The 20,230-nt window shown below is 25.9% G+C and overlaps 2 protein-coding genes across 5 annotated transcripts in view; one reads left to right on the forward strand and one right to left on the reverse strand.

The window, feature by feature from the left end:
- The window catches only part of LOC129987985 (gastric triacylglycerol lipase-like), a 123,743-nt gene extending 109,293 nt beyond the window's left edge, over positions 1-14,450 (reverse strand). The window contains exon 1 of one of the 2 annotated variants that reach the window (XM_056096044.1): positions 14,372-14,450. The gene's annotated coding sequence lies outside the window, so the exon portion shown is untranslated. Of the gene's footprint in view, positions 1-14,164; positions 14,284-14,371 lie in introns of those variants that run through there. The other variant, XM_056096045.1, reaches the window with a different exon arrangement.
- The window catches only part of LOC129987987 (transmembrane ascorbate-dependent reductase CYB561-like), a 124,964-nt gene that overhangs the window by 70,311 nt on the left and 34,423 nt on the right, over positions 1-20,230 (forward strand). The window contains exon 1 of one of the 3 annotated variants that reach the window (XM_056096050.1): positions 5,019-5,090. The exons of the other annotated variants lie outside the window; for them this stretch is intronic. The gene's annotated coding sequence lies outside the window, so the exon portion shown is untranslated. Of the gene's footprint in view, positions 1-5,018; positions 5,091-20,230 lie in introns of those variants that run through there. 3 annotated transcript variants of the gene reach the window in all.

Below are 20,230 nucleotides of genomic sequence, written 5' to 3' on the forward strand. Positions count from 1 at the left end.
CATAACAGCTTTATTAAAGAATATGCGAGTAAGTTTTGAACAGACCACTCACAAAATTGTTTAATTCTGTACCTCTTTACATAGTTTTATACTCTTCCGTACATAATATTTAGTTCAAAATTTGATTTTCAATTCAAAATTAACAATTTTGATATCGATTAACAATTCCAATTAACAATTTGAAGATCGACAAACGAAATTTGATCCTTTATTTATTGTGTTCACATATTTATAATGATTATTTTTTTATCATTACAAAATCACATGTGCTTAAATATTTAAGACAAAGCACATAATTTTTGACAAAATTTTAAGAAAAATACTGCATTTTCAAAGCAAAGTAATAAAATACATTGTTGTATTATCATTTGATTTATTTTAAGCCTAATAAAAATTAAAAACGTTTTTATTTGATGCGCAGTTATATTTTTATATCAAAAATAAAAAAAAGTTTTTTAATTAAATATTCAGATAGCGATTGACGGAATAGATAAATCTTTCCATGTGAATAATTATATATTTCTTCAATGCTTCTTCAGATTTTCTCACAAAACCATTTTTAGTAACTGCTTCTAGTTCAAGAACGCATTTTGAAAAGAATAAAAAAATTATTAATTCGGACATGAAAAATGTGCTTATAATTAGACGCCAGATAAAGTTTACCTTTAACAGGAATGCCCAGAAGGAAAATATTCAAAATTCAATTTGTAAGTGATTCCTGTAGCAAAAATAGCAAAAATTCCCTTTGATTAAATCTTTTCTAACCGTGTGAAAAAAGTGGAATTAATGCATCAACAAATTCTATCTTGTAATTCAAAAAACGTTTATCACGTAACACTACTATCGCATGCCAAGGGTAAAATTTTGGCAATTGATACAAACTAAAGAATATCAAGGACAAAATGTTGCCAAAAATAATAATAATGAGATAGAAAAAAAAGGAAAAGAAAAGAAACCTTCTGCTTATGTAAATTATATAAATGTTTTAAAAAAAAGATATGAGAACGTTTGCTGTTCTTTGCAAACGAAAAATTATTTATTTCCGCCAAGACGTATTCTGTATAAGTAAAGTAAAAAGCTGTAAAGATGTGAAAAATTCACATGCGTCTGGTAACAGAGACAGTAAATTATTTGCAAAAAAAAAACGTTTATAAATTAATATCGTTTGGGCATATTTTTTGAAAATTGTTTTATAATTGTTCTGAAGAAGCTATATTTTCACGTGCGAAAGAAGAATGGCTAAGTTTTAGACCAATCACCATTCATCTAAGTACGTGGAATATTAATAAAGAAAAAAGTAGGCGGAGCTTGCAGGATAGAAGAATGTTTTATAGAAACAGATACGATTTTCCGAACACAAATTTGAAATTCTCCGTTTTAACGAAAATTTTAACATGTTCTGCTAATAGAATTAAAAAGAATTTGAATTGGAACTTTATAAATTCAACTATTGATTGGTAATATAAGAATTTTATTTTGCAATTGAATAGTGTTTAATGGTATTAAATATTCCATTAAGAGCCTGAGTATTTTTTATAGTTCTTTATATTTCGAAAATCATTATTCAAATAATGGATTTCGAGTTTGAAAAAAAAATGTTAAAACTGGAATTAACCATTTGCCAAATATTTATGAAATTTAGAACCTGACAACTCTAATGAATCTTATAATTTCAGCGAAATTTGTTGCCTTTATGTGTGTTTTCTTTCTTGAATTTTTTTCCTTTGTAATGTGTTAAGTAGAATAATTAAACATCAACTATATGTGATTCATACATGGAAGAATAAAGGTAAGTATTTTAAAGCAACGATTATTTTTCAAAAACTAATTTTATTCCGAAAATCAATATTTAGATGATAAATTTAAATTTTGAATGAAAATGTTAAAAATGGAATTCGCTTTTTGTTATTAATTTATTAAAATTTATCTTTTAAATCTGGAAACAATCTGGAAATTTATATACATATTTTATTTTTGAAAGAGTGATTTTAAAAAAAAGTTTTGCTCTGTCTTATTTTATGCTTGTTCTTCATAGCTTGAAGCTGTTCTTGTTCATCAGTGATTCTAATACTATATATATATACAAATATAAAACATTTCATTATTTTTTAATATTTTTTTCAACAAAAAATTTATTGCAAAAAGCATAAACAGATCATGTTCATCAGATTAAGATTCATATTGAATTTTGACAGAAAAAAAAATAGAAATTAAATCTTAAATTCACTATAAATTGATAAAAAAAATTATCGTTTGCTCTTTTCATATTAAAATTTTGATTCACTTACTCTTTACATCCAGCCACCTGAATAGAATTCAGAAATTCTGTACCATTTAAAAATTTTGCATGTATTTTCTCTTTAGCACCATTTTTTACCTATTATGTATTAATTAAAATCAATTAAGAACAACGGTTAAGTGATTCTCAATTGCGCTACCATGTTGTATTTACAAGAACAAATTTAAGAGCTAGAAATTTTAGAATATTAGTATTTTTTGCAAAAATTATCTTTAAGGTAAAGATTTTATTTTTAATGGAAAAAAATATTTTTAAGTCATTCTTTAATTTTATTTTATAATTTATTACACACTTCACTATGTAAAACAATTGATAAGAACTTCAAAAGCCCAGTTTCACCATTAAAAATGCATTTTTATATTTTAATTATTCGGGAATTATTTTATTCATGAATTTCTGATGCACAGCAGATTTTTAACTCAACAAGAATTGAATATTTCGTTCTTTTATACGAACATCAATAAAATACTACAGGATTAAAGGCTTTCCATTATTTTGTTTAATCCTAATGATTCATACTTTATAAGGAACCACTTTCGCCATCAATTTATGATGATGCAATTTATCCACCAAATCCCCATAAGATTATACTTTCTTTTCAACGGCCACAAACAATATTATAACGATGCATACACATAAGGTAAAGTATTCTAGGCCTCTGCATGAAAGTATTAATGGATGAGTACACAAATTTTCCCGAAGTTTCGAAAGATACCCAATCCCCAGAAATCCATGGAGATTACTGAAATATGCTTAAATTAATTAAAAATTAACTAATTAATATTACGGTTTCAGGCTTAGCCGTCGCCTTTGAAGTAATAATGTTGTTGGGCAAAATCTAGAAGTGGTAATTGCAAACCGATGAAATTGTGGTGAATATACACTGGCAAAAATCGCTAATTAAAACTGCTTAGACGAAACACACGAAATAGGATTAATTACTTAAGGTTGATTTGGTTAGTTAAGGAAAATAATTAAAAATTTAATCGGAAATTGAATTGTTTCAAATGAATCTAAAGAAGATTAAAGAATTTAAAAGAAAATTCAATTTCAATGTCTTTTTCTTTATTCTTTAAAAAAAAAGCTACCATTTTATGCCCTTTTAAAATATTCGACTCTGGCATGTTTTTTTTTAAATCTTTTTTACTGTCTTTTATGCTTTTAATTACTAATATTTTCAATTAATATCTAAATTATTACATATCAAATAATAATATGGAAGATAAAAGTAGGTGTAATATAAAAGTCAGTATTATTTTGTGCTAAGTATTGATAATTATTTATATACTGATTCTTTTTAAAATTCTTTTAATTTTATTTATTGCAATATTTATTTGCATTATTTATAAATAAATACGAGATATTAACGATATATATTTATAAATAAATATAATAAACACGATGCCACTACTCAACAGATATGCGATAATATCTCTGAAGGTCGATTCTCTAGTCTTGTGACTTTAATGATGAAAGTGAAACAGAAACAGTGTTAATGATGAAAGTAAAACAGTAATTTCAAAAGAGGCAAGCTGTTGCTTTGAATCACAATTAAATCTCTCACGTGCAGATAAATCTAAGAAGGTGTAATAGAATTTCTTTTTCTGCTTTCATTTGATATCAATTAATAACATATACATTTTAGATTAAATGCCCCATTATTTATATTTTTACACTTTTTATTTTGAATATTTTAATTTAAAGTACATGCACATTTCGGCGTTTAATTGCTAAGTGACAATATAAGAAGGTACCGCTACTTCTATGTAAAATATCAAAAATTTCAGATTCAAATCAGCAATTTTTATTTAGGCTGTTCAATTGTATGGATTGTTATTTGAGTAGTCCTGTTTTAGATAAATACATTCAAGAAATATAATTTTGTATGAATTTAATTTTGTAGGTCAATATGTTACAATTTTAACATGATAATGCTTATAGGATGGCATATTATATTAAATTGTGCCAGGTGGCATGAGAATTAAAAGCCATGCAGAAACTTTATGGGATTGATAGTTATAAATTCCACATCAGACAGGTAGTTTGCTTATTGAATAACAGTGCTCATTACAAAAAGTCTTTTAAAATTTAAATAAAATTTTTAATTAAAAATTAATTATACTGTCTTTCCTTAATAACTTAAGAACATATTATCGCACAAATTCCTTTTTGCCTCACTTTAAAAAATTAACTTTTCAGTAATATTAGTGTTTGAACATTCCAATAACCCCTAATTTCAATAAAATTTTCAATGTATTTAAAAAATTTACTTTACAACACTTTTTATTCTGTTATTTACAGCATTTGTAAACACATTCGATGTTAAATACATTTTTTGTAAGCATGATATTTCTGCCGTACAATTAAAATTTAAAAATAAAACGACGATAAACATATTCCATAAATTCCAGTATCTTTTATTTATTTATTCTTAATATATAATAGTCAAAAAGAAAGCATTTTTTAATAATTTCTTCTTCCAGAAGATTCATCTATGCAATATGAAGGAAAAAGTAAATAGTTACCAGCACTTCAAGTAGGTTGAAGCGAACGAACTATTGCCCAATTTAATAATTCAATGAGTAATCGCCACATGCCGGTATCTCGATGTTTCCTTGCCCTCGTTAATCCAAAGAGCAAATTTTTTGCCCTCGTTAATCCAAAGAGCAAATTCTCGAACAGCTAGACTGAATGATTTTTAGTTTTTTAGTCGTCTCGCAAACGAAGGTCGAGAAATTTCGTTTGAATCGTTCTTCGAAAAACAACCTCTATCTACAAGCTGAAAGACAAGGTAATAAAATTCTGTCAAACTTCTTTTTTACTCCCATTGAGTCTTTCATAAGGTAATAAAGCACAAAGAACTAGACTGAAATTGTATGAAGAATAATTTAGTTCATTTTAAAAACAAAAAAATTTTGAGTTTTAGGGTTTCGAAAATTTTTATATTTACCTTCATACTCAACATCTTTTCTATAATTATTTGTGTAATGATTATTGAAATTGATATCTGAAATTAGAAGTTTTTAATAAGAATTTCTTGATCCAAAAATATTTGCAGGATTATTCATATTGTCAGACATCTTAATTCAGGTTTCAGCTCAAATGTACTATTAAATGAAATGTGCTTTTACTGCTAGAGTAAAACATTTTTCCGTCTAATTTTTTAATTTAATTTTGGATAAAAAAAATTTGGATATTTTTTTTAATTAATTTAAAAATTGCTTTTAGATGAAAGGGTTGCATTGTTTTTCATATCCTATTTGGAAGCAAAAAATCAAAGTTATGAACTGATGGTGCGTGAAATAATAAATTATTATATACAGTGCATAGACCGTCTCTATTCAATGCTAATATTTTCCCAAAATTAATTCATAAAACTTCTTTTTAGAATATTTAACTGGAGTACAACAAGTAATTTGACAATTATGGAGTAATTCATTCATAACTGTCACTTCAAAATTAATTTGGCATTAATGTAATTTTCATTTATAGAATTTCATTAGATTATTTTTAAATGAGAATTTCAATTTTTGCCGAAAGTCATTTCCGTTTCCATTAACAATAACATCGATTCTCATTAAAATAATGAACCATACAATTAATAATTTACTCAATTCATTCACTTTAATGCTACGTCTTATTCGCAATTTTGTAATATGATCTTGTTTATAATTCTTTCAATAGATTAAAATAACAGGTATATTTATTAATCTTTAAAGGTTTATTTTTTTATCAGTTTTGAAGGTTATTTAATGTTTTCCTGTGAATATATACATGGCGCTATTTATTCCTTAAATAGGTGGATAAGATATCTTGAAAGAATTAGCAAAGAAGAGACGAAACTCTTTGCCAAATTACGTTAGCAAATACCAGTCAAACGAATCTGAAACCGGTTCCTAAATTTTCCAAACTAACCAATTGAGGTGATTTTTCGTTTTATTGGTTAATACTTGTTCCAAGAATCAAAACCAGGAATATAAATAAAATAAGTAGCATCCATTATCATCTCTACTTGAATATATCTTTGCTGAATGTATAGCCATTTATTGGCATTTTCCGGCAAATTAGCTTCTTTATAGATAACTGTTGCAACTAATTAGTTTTATAGTTTTTAACATAGTATCTTAATTGATATATACAGACATAGCATACTAATACTTTATCTATACTTATATATAAAGCTCAATGTGTATGTGTGTGTGTGTGCTGGCGCTCTACAGAAAAGACCATATGACCTACAGCTACCAAATTTGGTACATGTATACCTTAGAGGTCGGGAATGTGCACCTAGGGTCCCTTTTTTGAATTTGTAATTAAAATTTTAATTATTAACTAAAAACTAACATTCCCGCCAAAAAGTATTTTCATTTTCCCCCAACGCCAAATTAGTAAGGCTTCAGTTTTTTTTTCCCAACAGTAATGAGGCTAGGGTTAACATTTTTCGGCCGATTATTTCAAACGATTCTGTTTATTTTTGTAATGTTTTATGCATTTAAAATTAAACATTGTTAATTAATCGATCTTTCAGATTCATTCTGAAGTACTTTCGAATTAAAATAACACCGAATAAAGGAAATTAAAAATTTCTAATCTGCACCCCAACTGGCGAAGAAAAATTCACGCATTTGCGTTACCGTAACTGGCGTTGAAAATTCACGCATGCGCATTGTGTTCTGATTGTTGACAATATTATCACGGATGATTCTTGATTTAAATTATTTTTAGGTTTGTTGCATGCTTTTGTAATTAAATTGTATTTATGTTAGTTATATATTTTTTGTATATGCTTATAGTTTTATGTACATCGTTTTTTAAGTAGTTTTTTAAAACCTGTTTTCGACCGATTATTTTAAACGATTCATTTTATTTTCTTACTGTTTGATGCATTTAAAATGAAACATTGTTAATGAATCGATCTGTTCCTGATGAATCTGAGAAAATTTGGTTGACAAATTCTTGAGATATTACATAAATTAAGAAAGATATTCTTTAGTGCCCATAAAGTTTAAACGCTCAGTGACTCTATTATCAGTAATTATATTATAAAATAATGCTTTGTTTCAGTAAAAAATATTATCATATTAATTGCAGATTAATTCTTTCCACTTTAATTTAAAGCATAAATTCTACGAGAGCTAACAGAAAATTAGAGAGATACATATTACGTTATGACTGAAGGCCTTTATAATATTATGAGTGAATTATATGACTATCAAAATTTGAAGTTTTAAAATATTTTGATGAAGAATCTATTAAAGTAGGAATTGCGTAAAATATTTAATTATTAAAATTTAAACGAACATTAAGATTGGCGAACCGATTTGTCGCCAAAGGTGGCCAGTAATAATATAATTTACAACATTTAGCAGCTAAAATATCTCTCACAGTATAATTATTGCGACTATTGTTTGTGCATGTATAACTGATATTTATATACTTGAAATTAGTTTCGGTATTTTAGATCAGCAAATTGCATCAATATCAATACTTGCGCAAATTTTTCCCGACAGTGGCTTGTTGTTATTCCTTAATAAACTGAGTTATAAAAATTAATGAAAAAGCAAGTTAGAATTTTTAATGACAATTTGGGTGTTCTATGTAAATACTTCAATTCATTTTCCCATTTTGGAATTTAATATGAATTTAGGTATCTTTAAAAATTATTATATAACATATAATGAATGGACAGAGATTTGAAATTATATGTACATTCTAAATTTTTTATTATTATTTTAAGAGTAAAAATTAAATATAAATCTGAAATTTAAATTAATATACTATTTATTACATTTTTCACATGTGTGTTTTACTTAATAGGACAGGGGTGGGCATTAAGTCGATCGCGATCGATCAGTGGACCACCATGGCATTTGGAGGTCGCCGCCTTTACTAAGACAAATTTTTCGCTTTCAAAATGACATAATTTTAAAAGCACGTAGCTCAGAACCTTTTGGAATCTAATGGACGAAGTAAATTATACTAATTTTTTAAAAAAAGTTTCAGGTCATTTAATATCTTTCTTTGGCTCTACCCTACCTATGTGAATCTGCATTTTCAACAATAAAAATAATTAAGACAACATATCGTTTCCATCTCACGAGCGATCACTTAGAATCTAGTGCAAGATTAGCAGTTAGTAATTACTCAAGATTAGAGGATAATATGCAGATTAAGTCTTCTACTAGTGATAACTTCAAGAACTAACTTTAGACGAAAATTATTTATTTTTTAATGTGTTTTGAATTGGTTTCCGCATTTATAATTAAGTTATAATAAATATAATAGACCTTTTTTTAGCTCACCCCCTTACGTTACTGGGTAGATCGCAACACTGAAAAAATTTGAAATAGCTCATACCCTAGAAAAGTCTGCCTACCCCTGCAATGGAATGTTTCTAGCAAATCACGCTTGTTTACAAATCTTTTCAAATAAAAAAAAGGAGAGAGAGAAAAAAAAACAATCCCGACAGTAGAAAAGCGCTCGTGTAATAACTTAAAGAGACCTTGATCTCAAACATCGCTGGCCTTGAGGCTTTCTATATATAGGAGCAAATTTATTTTCTCTCAACGTCCATTCTATTTCTAGAACATTAATTCAATCCTTTTCTTTCTTTTCTGAACAGGTTTTTCATCCTCAAGTTCACTTTCACATAACAGCATAGTTGTTTAATAACCCACGTTTGATTTCGTTCAAACGTGAGATGGCATATTAAGTACCTGATTCAAGTAAAATCAAAAGAAAAATCAGGTTTAATATTAAAAAAATGGTTGACAGATTGCTTAATTATACACCTATTGTGTCAAGATAAAATCCGATGTTGTAAGAATAGTATGCCAAAGACATTTCGTCTAAAATAATACATTGTTTTAAATTTTTATTATTCTGTGATGTAATTACTTCTCAAAATGAATTTACATTGATAAATCGTCATTCGTGAACCTTCTTTTTTTTGTTTAAAAGATTAAATATATTACAAGGTTTTAATAAAGAATTGTTTAAGTAGCTGTTGGGCAATGTTTAGTGAAAAAAGAAAATAATTAAACAATTCAAAATTCTTAAATGATATTAGAAATTGTGTCGAGTAACCAACCACTTATTCATGAAAACTTTCCTCAGTGTAATAAACAGTGCAAGAAAATTCTATTCAGTATCTCAAAATCCCAAGAAGAAATAAGTATTTAAATAGAAATTTGTGAAAACTAATAACATTAAATTAAAAAGATTTAGAATTTGAATATAAGTATGTTAAGGAAATATGATATAATAAACATCGCTAATACTTTTCAGTCACAGATTTTTTTATATCATGGATAAATCATTTAATAAAAACATTTCGCTTTACTTTTTGCTTACTGAATTGTAGCATATTAAACTCATGCTCTATGTGCAAATTTCATAATGTGATTCGCTTACTGAAAAAAAAAAATCATTCAAAATGTTCTACACAATGAACTGTTGGATTTTAAAGCTCCTTAATTCGGCCTTGGATAATTCTTGAGTAAAAAATCTTCATTAAAAATGTTTTTTCCAAAATTTTATTAATATTTTTTTTATTAAAAATTAATTAATATTTTATGGGTTTTTTTTTCTTTCAATAACTTAGGAGCATGTTATTGCGTTAAATTCATTTTTATACTATTTTAAACCTCAGAATAGTTGCTCATTTATTTCCATACTATTCTTAACTGTAATTTTAATGAATTTAAAAATATTTTGAATGTATTTCACAATAATATTTTTGATTATTTTATTTATTGGATTTATGCTCAGACCTTGTATTTCTAAAGACTTACTTTGCTGTAATAAACAGTGAAGAAAAAATCTATTAAAAAGTTCAAGGAGAAAAATATGTTTAGGTACAATTTATAACAACATTTTTCATTGCTTTAGTTACTGCATTTATACTCATACATGTTGCGATAATATTAGATATGTTATTTTGTATGCACTTTATCACTGTAAATTATAAATATTAGCAAATTTGAAATTCAAAATAAAAATCGGCGAATCTAGTCATACTACGCCATTTCGGATTAGAGATTCGTCGAGCCACAATTATATATTTTTTTTCTTTAATTTAGGGAGAAAAAAAAATTGTATTATATAATTCAGATTTTCGTTTAATGGCATCTTAACACTAGAATGCATGTCTTTTTATTTTTTTCATTAAAAAAATATACGTGCTATGAATAGCTGCATATAACTTGGGAAAATTATTTAAAAAATGTAAAATTATTTTTCTCGTGAAATTAAATTGTGCCGAATGGCTACATTATGAATTAAATAATATCGCATTGACACAAATCATATTATAACAATTATATATTAAAAATAAAAGTCCCTTTTTATTAATATATTTTTTTAAATGCAAAAGATATTTTTATAGTATTTTTAATAGTAGAACTATTCATACAATAGTCATCTTGGCATTTTTCCAAGTTTCCAGCTTAAATCTAATTCTAGTACCGCTATCGCCAGATATAGGCCTTTTCTACAAATGATTTCATTATTATCTGCTAAGTTCCTGCAGAACTGCAAATTACCAATAAAAATTCAGCATTATAATACTAAAAATAATTATCTATACTTATAATAAAGCTGAGTGTGTGTGTGTGTTGGCGCTCTACAGGCCAGACTGTTCGACCTACAGCTACCAAATTTGGCATGTTTATACCTTGGTGGCCAGGAATGTGCACCTCGAAGCGATTTTTTCGAATTTTTAATTAGAATTTAAATTAATTAAAAATTAAGCGAAATTTCGGCGTTTTTCCACCATAACTTCCGAAAATATTAAAGCACAAAATTGATTTTTGCATCAAGTTAAAGCTCAAAAAATTATCTTTTTAATGATGCCAATGCTTTAACCTATAAATTAAGTTTCAATTTTTAACAAATTTTAAAAGAAATCTTTTAACCATATTTTTCAACAATATATTTCGAAACAAAATTGTAATCTGCAAGAGCATGTCAGTGGGAAAAAATTAGCCTTTATCAACGTGTTGCCATTTAGTTCAAATTGAAAAATAAATCAACTATTTTTGCAAATTAAATATATAAAAGTGTAATTTTCAGCACGTGTCTGTATGAAGTGACAAAAATTTGAAATATGATATTTTCAAAAAAGTAAATGGACGAAAAGTTTTCTATGAACTTTTAGAATATATATATTTTAATTCAATAATACAGTTTAATTTAAGGCAAGCATGGTTTAATATATACGATAATCACTCTAATCAGTGCTCATCAGCTAAATTTGGGGCATACATTTGCAAACAAAGTGGATTAAATGAACGAAATAACTATGTTTTATATAATTTGAATCAATAAATGATCCGATGGATTACGAATTTTAAATTTATACATAGGCCCACTGCTCTTTGAATCATATTTAACAAAATATTCTTGGGGCAACAATATTTTAATAAAAATTGTTGAATTCCAATCAACTAAATCAATCACTAAAACTGATTAATTTATGATATTTGAATATCACTCTTCTATAAAAACTGGCTTTTTTTTATTTACCACTTCATCGATCGTCTCAAAGAAGATACGCCAATCATCACCCAGGGTTTCTCAACAGTGATCGGCCGATGATTATGAAAATGTTAATTGTTCTAAAATTGATATACAAAAACTTCATAAATCGGTCAGATTTGATCGCAAAAGAGAGAAACATTTATTTATTTATTTAAAAGTTGAAGTATTTGACAGAATATGATTCCTTAAGATAAAAAATTTGTAAAATTGTAAAATTTAAATTTCATAATTTTTTTTTCCTTAGTACATTTATTGACTGAAATAAAATAAAATATTTTTATTTACTTCATTTAAATATTTTGAAAAAAAATTAAAAACTGAATTTCACGATTAATGAGAGAAATTTTTGTTGAATAATTTTTTCAGATATTATATAAATTACTCAAAATATTCTGCAGCCGACATACAACTTCAATGCCGAAAGACTCTCCTATAAATTTTCATATTTAAAAAAGGACATGGTTGGTTTCAATAAAAAATGCTTTTATATTAATTTCTTTTAACATTTCCACTCTAATTTAAAGTTGAAAGTTTTGTGTACGCTGATAGAAAATTAAAGAGAGGGATAAGTAGTACAATGAACAGTACTATTTACGGCTTACATAATAGTACAATTGAATTATATAACTATCAAAATCTGTAACTTAAAAATATTTTGCAGAAAAAGCTATTAAAAAACCAAGTTACATAAAATATTTAATTGAAGATTTTAGCCATCATTAATTAATACGGACGAACCGGCTGGTCATCAAAGGCGGCTACTAAGTTATAATTTTAAATCTTATGTAGATTATGGTTGTTATTGCTATTTTTATTCGTATATTATCTGTTTATTCAATTTCATAATATCTATTGAGACATCAAGTAAGATATGAAATTATCATCGACATGATGAATTTGAACATTTAGGACTTGTAATTAATTGGCAATACAAATGCAATAGCACTATTGAGTGATTCTAATTTTAATATGAATCAGTCTGGTCAAATTTGGATGAATAAATTTCTATATAACCCAACACACATAAATGAAAATATGGAACAATTCAAAATATAGCTAATGATTATCAAGTTACTGATGATAATGGTAGGATTTCTATCATCATAAAGCCTATTACGCATGTTTATATAAAAACATTTTTCCCAGATTTGAAGAGACAGAAATTTTTTTTTTACTATCACTTGTTAACATGAAATTATTTCGAAGTGTATTGTACAAACATTTGAATATCCGAATCTTTAAGCTTGCTTTTAAAAACCACAATCATAATTTATCTTCTGCGCTAGATGGCGACAGAACCATTAATTATAGTTGGTATAGATTCTGCATTTCCATAGATTCCATGTTGATGCACTTAATTTACATATCTAATTAATGAATTCTGTATTTGAAATTAAATTAAAGGGACCTGGAAAATAATTAAGCATAAATAATTGCTAGAATCCTTTTATATTTAAATACAATTATTTCATCTTTCTATACAAGCTACATCGACCTATTAATACTCTTATAAAATGGCATTGTGTCATTTTTAAGAGTTTGGTTTAGGGTTAAATAACTATATTTTCCATTTATATTTCCTTTAATTACTAAATTGTTTATATTTATAAAATTAAAATTTTTTTGTCAAAATAGTTTATTTTGACTATTTATTATGGACGGAAAATACTATAGTATGTTTTAAGGTTGTGTGCTTTTAGATTTTACTAAATCTAAATGCATTTCAAAATCTAAGTCTATTTAAAATCTAAATGCATTTTAGATTTTAAGAAATAACTATTGTTAAAATCTAAAATGCATTTAATATAGTATGCATTAATAAAATATTAACAAAAATATGAAAGTTTCTCAAAATGAAGTCTATATTCCTATTTACATATATATATAGAATATACGCTTTATAACAATCTTAAAACTATTCAGTTTACAGAATAATATAGTTCTGAAACCACTTGTAAATGATTAAGATAAAACAAGAATAAGCAGATTGCAATAGCATGGCATCGATTATTATTAAGAGCATTTTGTAACTGAAATAATATTTTTGGGTGATATTTTTAACCAGTTGATTTATCTACTAAACGAATAATATGTTGAAATACAATCTACATGAGAAATATCACCAAAATACCCTGCTTAAATTTCGACATAAACTTTACATTGAGAATTCTTCTGTATTAAATCTACTCATTTCATTATCAATTTAATTGTTTGATAATACACTTTATATCATCTATAATTTAGAAAAAATAAATTTAATTTTTATACAAATGGTTGTAATTTTGAATAGACTCAATAAAAAGAAGAAACTAAGCATATACATACATAATTAGGCCTATTATGAGGTTAACTTGTGTACAATACATTCCACTGGATGAATATTACGGACTTGAAAACAGATTCGCAGATGGCCCGATGAACGGAAAAGAGCAAATGGAAAGCTTGCATTTAATAACTCATAAAAATCCAAGCATGATTGTCAGCTCATAAACCGTAATATAATTTATGAAATAATAAATATTATGTAAATACCTTATTATTCAGTCTGCTGATGACGGCGAAATAACAAAACGCCTGTTGAGGAAGAAGAAAATGCAGACGAGCAAGAAAGTTGGAAGAAAATTACTGAAAAACTGCTGTACATAAAATTTCGAGTCTGGTTTTTAAAATACAGATGTATTATCAGATGACGGTGCGGAACTTTTTAATGACGAGGTTATTTGAGGAATTTCATACCAATATGTTGTCTCACAACAAATAATTCGCATTTATGGTATGATGCTAAATATTGTAATACAAATTCTTAATAGAGTTGTAAGTATTTGTAATTTTTTTTTTAAAAAAAAACCTCAGAAATTATTTCGATTTTAAATAAATATATGTTTGTTTCTTTCTGTTAAAATTATTTTAATTTAATTTATTGAGTTTAACATTCATTTTTTTATACATTTGAGATAAACGAAAAAAGTGTATCTCATTTATTTTGTAACGTTACAAAGCGTAGATCTTTTCTAAAAACTAATTTTTATCTGATTTGCTATGGAAATCGCATAATTCTGCAATGAATAATGGAGATAAACGAGGTATTTCTGGCCATCAGACATTACTACTCTATCAAATTTCATTAGCTTTTTTTGAAAAACGTTTTTTAAAAAAAACGTTCTTCCAAACATTATCTCTTTTTGTTCTCTGTTGTTCTATTAAAAAAAAGCCGTCCTTCCAAACATTATCTCTTTTTCTTTCTCTGTTTTTCTCTAAATCAAATGAAAACTGTTTCTGACAAGGTCATGGTTATATAAAAGTAATCGACGGACACATGCGAATGATAATGACTTTTTTTTATGTATCCTCTATTTTTAACTCTCATTTCCTCTCATTAACTTCCCACTGCGCTCTCGTATTTATTAAGCTACGACAAGATTTAATTTACGGTTACATTAAATGATTTATTTAAAATTAATGAAATGATTACACTAATTATGGGCATTCGTGATTTATTATGTTATTGTGCTTATTCTAGAATTTACTTGATACAATTCACATTCCCTCCTTTTAATCCTGGCGTTTTCTTCAATTAGTATAAAAAATATTATAAATTGTTTATTTGTATTCATGTATAGCTTTGATGTGAATTTCATTTGCTATTTTAATACTTATACAAACACTTATAAAAGTATAAGTAATAAATATTTGAATTTTGATTACATATTACATAAAAATATATTGTCACAACATTGAATTTTAAATATTACTTTAATTCAATTACAAGTTTGATTACTAATTTGCATACTAAATAGATAATGACATTGAACATAAAATTAGCTTTACTTATATTTTTGTATTTGAAAATATACCTGATGATATTTTAGAATGTGCAGTTCTTAATTTCAATAAAAGCAAAAATTAGGCAACAAATCAGTTAAATAATTCGCACTACTTAAAAGGCATGTTTTCTTTAATCTTTACTAAAATATTTTTTAAAATTTGTCTTAAAAATATTAATGCAAAATTTAATAACAATTTACTTTTGTTGAAATAAAATAAAAATTAAACAAATATATTTTCAAGAAATTAATAAAATTTAGAGTTCATTTAAAATCTAATCCTTTTTATTATTCCTTTTTTAACTGATTATTATTACAATTTGCTAATACTTTTTATATCTTATGCTGCAGTATTTCTAATGGGGTAATACTGTTTTTTTTAAATTTATTCTTTATTGTCAAAGCGATTCGTAAATGTTTTTACTTTTTAGTGTACCATTACTATTACTATTCCAAATGCGTGGGAAAAAAAAAAGGAGAAGAATTTTTTTTTATAATTTGATTATAATTATAGACCTGCTAGAATAATTATCTAAAAAGAATTACTGACCGTAATTTTCTACAAATATAACTTGGCCTCTAAAAATAAATTGTCCCTCGAAGTTCTGTTCGGTTTTCTGTCCCAAATTAACCTTGAAGAGAAACTTGTTTAAAAAAAAAAAATTTTCGTAGAGAATGAGTGACAAAAAAAAAAAAAAAATAGCAACAACTTATAAAGCAGATTTGTCATATTTTCACCATAACCTAAATTGGATCTTTATCGTAACCTCTATTCCTTTTAAATAATTGGATCTGTAAAATAGATATTTTACAGATCCAGTGTTATAAATATGGTTTTGGAAATATGCAATGTTATAAATATAGTTTTTCACTGATTTACATGACTTTTGTAAGAATTCTATTTAAGAAACTGAAGTAATGATTAATCAATATTTCACTCTCCTATAAAAAATATAATTTGATTAACTGAATCGTATATTTTGTTGAGACTAATTCAATTACAAACCATTATGGTTATGCCCTTGCGCGTAATTAAAAAAAAATATGTCTGAAATTCGCGAATGCTCAGGTACCGAAAAAAAAGGTGTTCGAAATTAAAACTTATCAATCATCAGTGAATTATTTTTCATATTAAGAGTTATATTATAACTAAAAATTGAACTCATCGATAACATTTTAACATTAGCAACATTTTATTATTGACTTTTGAATTCTAATTTTATTGACATAAGCAGTGTTTAAATAAATTGAAGAACTGACGACGTATTAAGATGCAATTAGTTTAAATTTCTAAAAATTAAAAAAAAAATTATCTTTTATTTTATTGTACAAAAAAAACCCTCATTTATTATTTTTTTAAAATTTAGTATTATTTTATTTTTCAAAATTCAAAATAAAATTTTCATTTTTTCCTTTTTAATTCCTAAACTATAATTTTATCCATTGAAAATTGCTCTAATTAAATAATTTTAAATTTATTTGGTTTAAACATAATATTCTTCTCTTTTCAGTTGTAATCTTAATCCTTTAAAGGGCCATTTTTTTCTAGTCATATTATGTTTAAATATTTTTAAGCTTGAAATTAGAATAAGAAAAGGGATTCATTTAGCTTATTAGATAAATTAAATTAAATTAATTAATTAATTTGGTTAATTAATAATTAAGTAACAAATCAAGACACATCATTTTGTCTGAGATAAAGAACTAAAGCATCTAAGTTTCTGTCTTTCTAAAAAAATTTGTCATAACTTATGCCAGCCTACATAAATTCATACAAAGATTGATAAATTTGGTGGGAAGCATACTTCCCACGGCCCTAGAAAGGGTTAAAGCGAATTCATTTGTCGATGTGAATTTTATATTAAACTCTATAATTAAATGATATTTTTGTTTTAAAATAATTTTGAATAACTGTGTGATTATCTGCAGGAATTTAAATTGAGAAAACAGGGAGAAAACTGGACTAACATATTTTTATAAAAATAATTATATCACTTATCTGCAATAGAAGCATAACTATACTGCTCTATAAAGCGTCGCAACATCTTAAATCTCTGCGATTTTTTCAAGGTTTCTGAATCAGCAACAGTGGCTTAACTAGGGTGGGGTGGGGTCAAGTAGATCAAGAGCCCTAGGTGCCATTAACAGGAATAGTAGAATTTTTGAAAAAATATTTTGAATTTAACAAAAAGTGTTTTTTTAACTATTATTCCCAAGAGCTAAAAAGAAAGCCTTCTTAAAAACGAAAATGTAGAATTTTCTTTCATTTTATTATGTCTCTTTATTTAGTTCTTTAAATAAATTCTCATATTCATATTGTTACACAAACATCGGCATAGACAAGCAAATCTTTAACGTTTGAAAATGCACTTTTTGATTAATAAAATCAAAAATATCTCCATATTATGAGCTAGTCATGGAATTAATAATTAGATTCCATGTGAAATCGAACTTTAGATAAATAAGCTGGGAAGATCATATTTCTGTTCACCAAACATTCTCATCAATCAACAAAAAAAAATGTATTAATGTTTTGAAATTATGAATAAATAGCCAAGATTTATCATTAATTAAGTTGGTCGATGAGAACTCTTAATAATCGATAATAATTTTCATTCCCTATCCATTTTCCTATCTTACTATGTATAAAAGTCATTAAAAAATTTTGTGTTATGGATGAGGTGTGTACAAAGAAAAGAGCTATTAATTGAATATTTTTGTTAATTTTTGAAGCTGGAATAAATTTATTTTGTTGTAAATTCATATCAGAACAATCATAAAAAAAAACTTTGAATTTTTTGTTGTTGTTGTTCTTATTTTATAAGTGTTATGCTTGAAAATAAATGTTTCAAAATCGCTTTTCAAATGCATTGTTTTGAAAGAAAATATGCTTCAAATATTCGAAAAATTATTTCTCATTAAAGTGTAATTTTAAATTTAAGAAAATAACTCAGTATTCGATATCACAATCATTGAAAATATCAAAAAATTAAAATGAAATCTACGATTGTAAATCTCAAGTTATCACGTGAGAACATTATTATTGTTGTTTGTCTTAATTAATTTAAGTCATTAACCAGTTTAAACCGGTTTGAAACAATCACGAGACTTCTCTATCGGTCTCTATCCCTCCCTCTCTCTATATATATAATGATAATTTTTTTAAACTTTCATTTTCAATTTTTCTAGCTGGCAAACAAAATTTTAGAGCTCTACCGGTTTTGAGATGAAATAACAGCTATGATGTCATAGTTCTATGTGTTCTATGTCAACCTTTTAAAAACGCAACTGCTGTTAAAAAAGCATACGTAATAATAAAACAATAGCGGTAAAAGCAGATCAACCTTTTAAAAACGCATCTGTTTTCAAAGAAGCATACATAATAATACTGCAATACTGGTAAAAGCAGGTAAAAAATATATGCGATTAAAAGATGATGATGAAAATTTCCATTTTTGCTTTATTTATTTCCTACGCGATTTCGAGCTTCCATATTCATTGTCTATGCGATTTCGAGCTTCAAAACTCCCTAACAAAAACATCATGTTCTCACATGATAAATTTTTAAAAATATAATACTGATCTTTTTTTTTATAAGAAATGAACTAAACTTTAAAAAAAATATTACTTTGGTATTCAATGGAGACAGTGAGTTAATAAACTGCATTAAAAAACAAATCAAATAATTCAGCACTAAGTTTGAATAAATTAAAACATTTTGAATTTTTAGGAAATTCATATCTGCTTTGTAGTTTGATAAGTTTATGTAACTGTATATGAGTTATTTGATCATTCTTCTATGTCAAATACTGTGTTTGCATAGTTAAAATATCTATAGCTTTAGAAAGTATGAAAATATTCTAAATTATGTGACCTTAATACATATAAAATGAAAAATCTAATCTTTAAATAAAAATTACTTTATGCTGAAAATAAGAGGGAAAAGAGAGAGAGAGATTCCTAAGGTATAAAATAACAAGCGTTTAAATTTTAACTTACCGCAAAATTTTTTGAATTTTAAAGAAGTAGTAATTATCTTTACGTGAGGTAATATTTTCAGAAATTTTCACTAAAAACCATTAAAATTTCATTTCATTTTGTATCAATTCAAACTCATTCTAGAATCGAAGAATTACATTAGATTCACTTTCGCCTTCCACAAAGTATATTTGTGTGAAGTTTGGCACCTGAAATTCAAGCAGCTTGGCCTGCAATGCAGCAACGGGCAGATGTACAAAATAAATTTCCGCTGTTAGTACTGATTTATAAAACTGTGTAATGCAAGCAGCTCTCTAATTTTAAAGGCATCATAAAATAACATATCATAAAAAAATTATTATAAATTTTTTAATAGTTTCAAAAATATTTAATGGCATTTTACTATTATTGTTCAGGAAATGTTTGACATATTAAAAATTTAATCCACTAAAACAATATTAAGAAACTTGAACAAATATTTGTGTGAAAAATTTATATACTAGAAAAATATATAATCAATATCCATTCCATTAATATCCTAAGGGCTGGAATACATTTGTTGATGGCCCTGATGCTAATGTGTTTTGGG

Source organism: Argiope bruennichi, chromosome 10, assembly GCF_947563725.1.
Source record: "Argiope bruennichi chromosome 10, qqArgBrue1.1, whole genome shotgun sequence".
Taxonomy (NCBI): domain Eukaryota; kingdom Metazoa; phylum Arthropoda; class Arachnida; order Araneae; family Araneidae; genus Argiope; species Argiope bruennichi.